We start from the raw sequence: 9,052 nt of genomic DNA, 5'->3' as shown, positions 1-9,052 counted from the left end.
CCGGGCGGGGGGCCGTGCTGGTAGCTGGGGAGGTCCGAGGAGAAGTGCCGGGGTCGGGAGGGTGCTTGGGAAGCCGGGGCCTCCTGCACAGAGCCCCTCTCATTCCGGCGCTCACCCCAACCCCTCGCTGGCTCTTTCTGAGCTCAACCACCCTTGTTCTTTCCAGCTTTCACATCACACTGAAGTCCCCTCCATCCACACACCTCCATTTCTTCTGCTCCTGTTTCCCAGCTCCTCTCAGTCCTGCCCCCCACACCGTGCCAGGGCCCCTCCTGCCCAAGCCCTCCCCAGGGCTCCCCCTGGCCCCGGTCCCCTCGGAGCCCCCAAAGTGATCGTGCCACCGCTCCCCACTGTGCAGCCGCTGCTCCCTCCGCTCCCTGGGCACAGCCTGCTCACTGCCCGCTCCAGCTCTATGGGGCAGCCCCCTTTCCCCAGCTGTGAGTGAAGCAGATCCTGGCTTCTGCTTCTGACAGGCATTTTGGAAATATGGGCACTGGCTATGCTTACCCCAAATCCACCAGACAGGAATCTGAGAGAAGCAGGTGAAGACTAGTCTGGAGAAAGTCCAAGTCTCACTGCTGTGGGACTACTCCCTCATATTTATTCCTCATTTTTCTGTTTCCTCCCGTAACTCCTCACTGGGTCTTCAGAGGCGAATAATTCACCTCCCTCCTTGCTGGTTACACTGATGTCCTCTGCAGTCCTCCTCTGCGGAGGTCCACTGCTCCTCCACTGCAGTACTCTGTTGGGTTTTCCTCACTCAGTCAGTGCCCCATGAGGAGGAGGGAGAGTAAGGCCAAAGGTGCCATCCCCACAGCAGACACCATACCAGCTCTGTAGGCCCTGGACCATCATCAGCCTTTGGAGATGCCCAGAAGCTTGGGGCTAAGGGGGCTTATATACCATCTGACAGGAGCATGTCCTCTCTTCAGGTAGCCTGATGTATGGTTGCCCTTGATATGGTGCCATCAGCTTAACCTTGGGCTTACTCAAAGCAGTGCTGAAGGCTTAATTTGTTTGATACCAAATACATCAGCTGGTTCCTAGAATCTGGCAAACAACTACCCATGATCAAATTGTGGCTTTCTTTTCCTTCAGCTGAGAAAAGAAAGTAGCATCTCAATTATTTTTCCTCGGCTCATTTAGGAAGATGATATTACTGGACCAAGGTTTACCCTTCAGCCCCACCCAGCCCAAAAGGAGTATTGGCCTCAGGGGCCTGGTGTTCGCTCCCAACATCTGTAGGGATATCTCCACCACCACCCCCCCACTTCCCGGCACAAAGAAAGAGGTGCCTCCCCTGGGAGTCCAGGCCACATGGGGGCTGGAAACAGGTAAACATGGGGCTGCCTCCAGCCTCCTCAGAGGAGGACCTGGTTCTGCCTCTCATCCTCTTCCTGAACAGGGCTTTGAATTTCTTCTGTTAAAGCAAGCCAGATCTGCTCCAGGAAAAGATGCTGTTCACTACTGGTAGGGACAGAGAGCTGCCCAGAGGATGCCCTGGCTGGTGATGGGGCTGAACAGATGTCTAGCTCAGGGCTGCACAGAAAGCACCTTGACCCACTCAGGGGTCAGCGTGGGAATCCCCTCCACATGGGCACCCGGCTGGCAGGGATAATGACCCTTCTTCTGCACCAAATCTGGGGCTTAAACGTGTGCTCAGAAAGTGAAGTGCCTGAGCTCTAGCTCCTCCTAAATCTGCCAGAGTTTGAGCCCAGCGTCTTTCATACCAAGTTACCTGATGGGATGGGATGGGACGGGACCGGCCCCTTCACTTGCAGCCGGGCACATATGGCACATGGGGACAGAGAAGGGGAAGAAGCAAGATGGTGTTTGACTTGGCAGTTGGGTGGTTGGAGGCCTGGCCTCTGCTTCTGGTGCTGTTAGTGCATTTTACATAAGGAATCATAAATGGAAACTGCACCCACTGGGGTGGGTGGAAATGAAGTAGGCAGAATCTGACCCTCTGTGTAGCAAACAGTTAGTCAGTTAAAATCATTGCCACCTGCAGTGTGGCTGGGGTAGTGGTTGTGTGCAGTGCATCTAGTGCAGTAGTTGATAGCTAGCATTGTTGCAGAGCCAAAGTAATTTAGGAACTGCTCTTACAGACCCACTGGAGGAGCATCTTGATGGCAGGGGCAGCAGCCATGTGATGGCGGGGAGAGAGATCACTTCTCCCAGAGCACTGCTGCGGCATGCAGGAGGATTAATCCAAGTCTATTTTCTGGAATTGATTTAACACTGTGTTCATTTATCTGCAGCTCCTGCTGAAACATTTCATATTTCAGATCTGATTTCACTGTTTCCAAGGCTGAAAGGCTTCCTTCTCTAGGGAGCAGCAGTTCTGCAAGAGAACAACAAGTAGGAGCCCTAGGGAAGCAGCAAAAGGGAAGGAATATTTTATCTTTAGTAACTGGTCATTTCCATTTTGGAGGCAGTGAAAGAAGAACCATCTGGTGGGTGCTGAATATTCACTATGTAAACAGTGACTTGGTTATGAATATGTGCATGTGTTATTATTATCTATTATTTATAGGATTCCCTAGGTGTGCATGACACTTCAAAGACAGAAGGGAAGACCAGGGCTCTTGCTCCTTGATGTGCCCAATATAAATGTGACACAATGCTCAAGAGCAACAGAGCACAGCAGCTGAGGGTTGGGCAGCTGGCTGGGGGTGGGGAGGAAGATGCCACCCCTGTGAAAAAGGGCAGTGCACAACTTCTGGAGCAGTAGCTGCTCCTGCTGACAGCAGATTGCTTCAGATGATCACCCTCACATATTCATGCCTGTTACTTTGGGGTTTAATCCTCCCCTGCAATAAACACCATTTACATTTATTATTTTAATTCTCTGCTCCTTAAGAGCTCTGCTCCCGCAGTGTCCTGCCTGGAAATGATGCAGAACAAAAGGAACCTCGGTCCAATACCTTTCCTCGCTGTGATATTCACCTGGGGGTGATGGGACTGCTCACTTGGCTTGAGATTTATGGCTCAGGAGCTTCAAATCAGTCAGCTGAAACAAAAAAAAGATGTTTTATTGTGCACTTTTCCTGCTAGCCAAAGTATCTTGAAAGCAAGGAAAAGATTCCCATGAAGTCCCAGGGTGACACCTCGTTGTCAGGATATAATGTCGATACTGAAGCTTGCTGGGGGTGATGGGAATTCAAGAGCACCCAGACACCTGCAGAGGATGCTCAGAGCTTTGCAGGAAAAAATGCCTGTAGTACTTCCCCCTTCTCTTGTCCTTCCTTTTCTTTTCACTGCCTGAGCTTTTTTTCTATAGGGGTTTTTGCCACAGCATTCAGCCATTCCTCTGGTGCTGAGCTAGTATTGTGGGCAGGGTTTGATGAAGGGGGCAGTTGTAGGCACTTGAAGGGAACCATCTTGGATCACTTTGGGGAAGACTCCCCACACCATTATGGGGACAGGGCTCAGGGGCACCTTCAGGGCCAGGGGGATGGAGGAGTGGGTGCACCACAGCCAGGGACAACAGCCCTGATCTGAGCTCAGGCCCATAAGTGCCTTCCCTCCTGCAACACTCCCTTCCCACCTCAACTTTTTCTCTTCCTGCTGGCACACTGACATACTGAACTTTTCTTGACTGCAAGAGTTTGTTTCCCAACACCACCAGCAAGCAGCAAAAGAGTCAAATGTTGATTTTTGCAACAGCTTTCCTAATACAGCAGGGCGCACCATAAATTGTGACTTGTTTCAAACAGGCCTGGTGCTTTGTTGCACAGGCCAGCTAGAACAGCCCAGAGCATCATCAACAATGCAATATCCCAGCTCCTTGGAACCATGCTGGCTGCTTGGTCTTTCTCCTCTGCTCCCCAAAAGATGTTTAGATGTTTATATAACTCCAAGAATGAGGGAGATAGGCTAGGAAGGACAGAGACACACGTAAGGACTTTCACACAGGATGAGGCAATGTTAGTGACTGCTCTGATTTTTTGTGGTAAGAGCTCTGTATTCCTTGCTGAGTGCCTGTAAACAGCTGGTATCCCACAGTCGTAGGACTCCCCTTGTTAGTCACCGCCAACATCAGAGGAATATAGCTGTCGTGGCAGCTCCTTGGTTGCAGGAGGAGAAGCAATCCCAGGTAGCCAGCATCAACTCAAGTAGAGCATAGAAAAGCAAATCAGCTAATGTTTTGAAGGATGGCCTTCCTTGTACCCTAGGCATCAAGTCCTGTTTAAAAAAAAATACTGTGAGTTAGAAGACCCCTAAGACACATCTTAGAAAGCAATCAGTTTTTTCCTTGTCTAAATATACCCTTAGTGCTCATGCTACTGGGGCCTCCTGAGTCTTGGCAGAAATGAAAACAGCCCGGTCTGTGCAGTGGGTTGCTATTCAGACATTCAGAAGGTCGGTTTTGTTCGATAGACATAAAACATCTTTTACAGTCTACTCAACAGCTCATTCTTCATTTGGAGGCAACTGACCTTTGGTCAATAAACCTTTCACTCTGCCTTCTGAAGTGCTGGAAACCCATTCGCTAAAGAATGTCACGGGGAAAGGTGGAGAAGAAGCACTTTTGAAGAGTGGGGTTCTAGGTGCGTTTTTCCCCCCTCAATTCCATTTCTCCTCTTCATTCACATGGCTTATTGACCTGAAAATGTCTCTCAAATACAAAGATACAGCAAGCCATGGATATGTCGTTAGGTGGCAGATTATTTACTCATTTACCTAGAACTGTCTGGATTAGTTTTCAATGTATGCCACTATCTGAATCATAACGTCCCTGCATAAATACCTTGTACACCAAGCATTACCTCCTCACTTAGTTCTACACTGAATGATAAGCTGGGAGGTTTGTAATGAGAAAACAGCAGCTGTATCAGCCTGGGGAAGGCTCGGCACACTGAGGCAGGAGGTATGGCTGTATAAAACCGCTCTCTTTCTCAACACTGTCCTTGAAGGAAGGAGAAGGGGAGGGCAGGTGAAGATTGGCCAGATGGGAGCTGAAAAAGAGGTTCAGTAGTTTAAGTCATAAATTCAGATACAGCACGTGCTTGACGGTGTGCTAAAGTCATGACCATCTGTCAACCGTTTAGTTACCATCTCTTCCCTTGTTAATAAGTGTCCTCCTCACTGAAACCCCTGGCACAACTGATGCAGCACAACTGGCAATCTACATCAAAATGATTAAAACCCAGCTACTAAAACTATGCTGTCAGTCTGCCTGACCTCAGTACTGGGTGCCCCTCAGCTCTCGGGTACTTGGACAATAGGTACAATACCCCAGGTGCTTCAGTCTTTCTTTCAAAGGGTTCCAAAACTCAACCCAAGAGGAAAGATTGAGGGAATAGGGTGGCTTCATCTAGAGAAGTCATGGTAGCCACTTTCAAGTACATAAAAGACTGCAGAGAGGAAAGGATTCATCTTCCGCTGTATCCACTGGGCATGGGATAAGGACTAAGGCCTTAGACTGCTGCAAGGGAGTGTCAAGTTAGGCATGAAGAAATACTCTGAAAGGATAACAATTAACTGAATGGATTGCCCTGGGGGTGGTGGAGAATCTCCATCACCAGAGATCTTCGGGACCTGATCAGACTCTTGTCTGCAAGGGATAGGGCCGAGGATATGGAGGAACTGGAAAAGATGGTTGAGTTGGCCTCTGAAGGTAATTTCTCACTATGAGTAGGAGCTTAGCATTAGATTTCTGTTTTGGGAAAATCAGGTCCATCCTGACAACCTCAGTAGTATAACCCAGAGCTGAATGAGGAAAGGACTGAGCTCCCTTTTCCTCTCAGTGTTCATGTCTCCACCTAGGCAGATTTGAAGCTGGTCAGCATAAAGACATGCAGCTCTGCTGCCAACCATGGTATATTTGTTTCGCTGCTAAATTGAAGACATCAGGCCTCGCCTGCTACTTTTCATGGCCATTCAACTTTACCTAACCAAACAGAAAACCTCTCCAGGCATTGTGGGCATTCAGATTTTGAAAGCTAACTAACTGGAAAAAGAAAAAAAAAAGCCCACAAAAACTTCATAAAGCTTGTATTTAAGTGATAATTTAAGGCAAGCAGCACCAGGTTTACCACAGAGAGCATTCTTTTCTTCCAAACTATCACAGCAAATAGCAGAGGTTAACTCACTCATTTCAGAGAAGAATCACCATCAGACTGTATCTTGAATGCTAAACTAATGGGGCTGTCTGAGGCAATGCACATTTTGAGTTGGAAGAAATGATACATAATTTGGGATGCAATTTAAAGTGAGACCTTGAAAGATGTTGAACAGGCTGTACCAGAGCATGGCATTGACTGGAACTGTATTTTATTCTGCTTAAAATGTCTGAGTACAAGGAACTAGGAGATCCAGGGACCAAGCTACCAAAACTGTCATCTGCCAGTCATCATCAATTGTAGCCCAGGTTATTGAACTAGAAGATGAAAACACCAGCTGGCTGACAACTGTACAGACTATGCCAGTGGCTTCCCACCCCACTTGCTAAAGGGACGTACTGGGAAAGGGTCCATACCAGAGAAAGCCCCTCCACACAACTGGCCAGCAGGGGAGAGTGGAGTGGTGAGACTCAGTGACATCAGGGCTGGGGTGAGAGAGAGGGACTGGCTGCGGAATGCTGTGCTAATTTCTGGAGAACACCTGCACAGCAGGTAATAACAAGAATAAATTGCTCTTACAAGTGTTCCTCATGCCCAGATGTCAAAGTCTTCCAGAGAAAGGCATGTAGCATAATCCCTATCCTATTCAAAAGACAGGAAAATCCTGACACATGGGTGAAGTAATTTATCTGTGGTTAAAAAGCAGGATGGGTCCATCTCCTGGGTCACAGCCAGACTCTGTCCAGGGAAACTCTATCTCCCCAGAAAAAGAAAAAGGAGATACTATTTCTGAGTGCCACATGTCCAAATTATCTCGTTATGCTGATTTTACAGCAGGAGAAAATCAAATTCCTGCATTAAATATTGTTACTTTTTAATGCTTGCTCCAAATTAACTACTGTTCTCATTATTCACTTACTCCCTGTGCTAATCTCCTTATTTACCCATCTCTCTCTTATATACACATGCACGTGCATACGCAAATTCATCCCCAGACAACTTCTCCCCCGTCCTGCCAACAGCTCATCATATCAACACAACAGCGCTGAAAGAGGATTTTTTTTACTATATTCTAAAATATGAAGCCAGTATTTTGACAGTGACAAATCATAAGCATCAATCTGCAGGAGCATTTTAATGAGAATGTGGGGGATAATATGCTCCACCATTCTTCCATTCCAGTGGAAAACACGTTTTCCCTTTTTCCTTTCCTTTCCTTTCCTTTCCTTTCCTTTCCTTTCCTTTCCTTTCCTTTCCTTTCCTTTCCTTTCCTTTCCTTTCCTTTCCTTTCCTTTCCTTTCCTTTCCTTTCCTTTCCTTTCCTTTCCATTCCTTTCCTTTCCTTTCCTTTCCTTTCCATTCCTTTCCTTTCCTTTCCTTTCCTTTCCTTTCCTTTCCTTTCCTTTCCTTTCCTTTCCTTTCCTTTCCTTTCCTTTCCTTTCCTTTCCTTTCCTTTCCTTTCCTTTCCTTTCCTTTCCTTTCCTTTCCTCCTTCCTCCCTTCCTCCCTTCCTCCCTTCCTCCCTTCCTTCCATCCTTCCTTCCTCCCTCCCTCCCTTCCTCCCTCTCTCCCTTTCCCTTTGGCTACAGCTTATGATGCTCCCTATGCAGGCAGATTAATGTCTTTCATGAGATGCAGTCCCTTCAGTCTAGGAGCATTTCATGACATGAAAAGGTTTCTCTGTTGTTTTTTTTTTTTTAATTATTTTGATGTAAGCTGTTAAAATATGGAGAAAATACTGTCTGATTATTTAAAGATAAAATTCAGGCTGGGTCACGTATCTCTATTGCAAGGCTCAGTCTACTTTAAATTGATGAGTTGAGGGAATATTGGAGGATTTTTATTCTCAGTAGTCATGACAGGAGAATGAGGGAGGTGGGAGTAAAGCTTGATCAGTTCTGAGCTGCTTTCCCTCCAGTTCTGTCGAAGGTGTCTCGTAGTTGTTCATCTCTGCAGATCCAGTGCCTACAGGCTTGGTTTGCACTTGCTTTTATTATTGCCACTGTTTTTCTCAGAAATGTTGAATCATGAAAGTTATCTGGGAGAAAAAGTTATTTCTGACAAAGAACCCTCGAACACTCGGTTGCTGTCACCACCCTCCACACCAGTGCACATGCAGGAGACAAACACAGCCACTCTCTCCTCCAGGCCTCTCTCCCTAGAAGCTGAGACATGAAACATGCTTTAATTTTGCTCTGTACCTTCAGGCAAAGGGAGAGTCTCTCTTGGAGAAGCAGAGTCTGTCACTGGCTGTGCTGAGGGGTTGACCAGTAAGCCTAGGACCTGAGATTAGGTTAAACCCATCTTTCTTTAACTTGTAACCAGCACACAGTTTGACTGTCTCGAGGGGCGAAGCTGCAGCCCAGCAGCCCTCTTCTCTCCCCTTCTCATGTCATGGGTGGCTCATCTGTGGAGGGAGACAGGGATGCTTGTCATCAGAGCTGGGAGGGTGCAGGACGTAGGTGTGTAGGAGAGTAAGAGGCTGTGCACAGTGCCTGTGTAGACAGTACAAGGACTGCGTGGGTGGGCAGAGCGGGGTGAAGGTGTGCAGCTATCAGACAGCACATACATGTCTGCAAAGCTTCTACCAGCATGTCATACTGCCCGGGCGCCACCTGCCCAGCTCAAAGCCTTTCCTAGCTACCTGCTGTTGTGCAAAGGTGCCCTGCAAACCCAGGGAGCCTTTGAACCTGCAGAGACTCTCCTCCAAATTTCCCCTTGCCTCAGATGCTGGTTCCAACAGGGGCAGCTTTGAGGCAGCAAGGAGATATGCTGAAACCTTGCCTTGCCGCCCTCACCCACATTGCGGGAAGGAAGGATGCTCTGCGGGCTGGAGCAGGCAGGACGTCCCTTCCCACCCCCCTGCTCTCCCCGTGGGACTTGTCAGGACCTCGGAGCCCCAAGCACATCCTTCTCCTCCCCAGGGACCCGGGTAGCGCTCGGAGGGAGGCGGAGTGACCGGCAGGAGCTGCGGGTGGTGCTGAAG

The sequence above is a fragment of the Aptenodytes forsteri genome, unplaced genomic scaffold, assembly GCF_000699145.1.
Source record: "Aptenodytes forsteri isolate BGI_AS27 unplaced genomic scaffold, ASM69914v1 Scaffold193, whole genome shotgun sequence".
NCBI classification, from domain to species: domain Eukaryota; kingdom Metazoa; phylum Chordata; class Aves; order Sphenisciformes; family Spheniscidae; genus Aptenodytes; species Aptenodytes forsteri.
Note: the sequence above shows the minus strand (reverse complement) of the source record.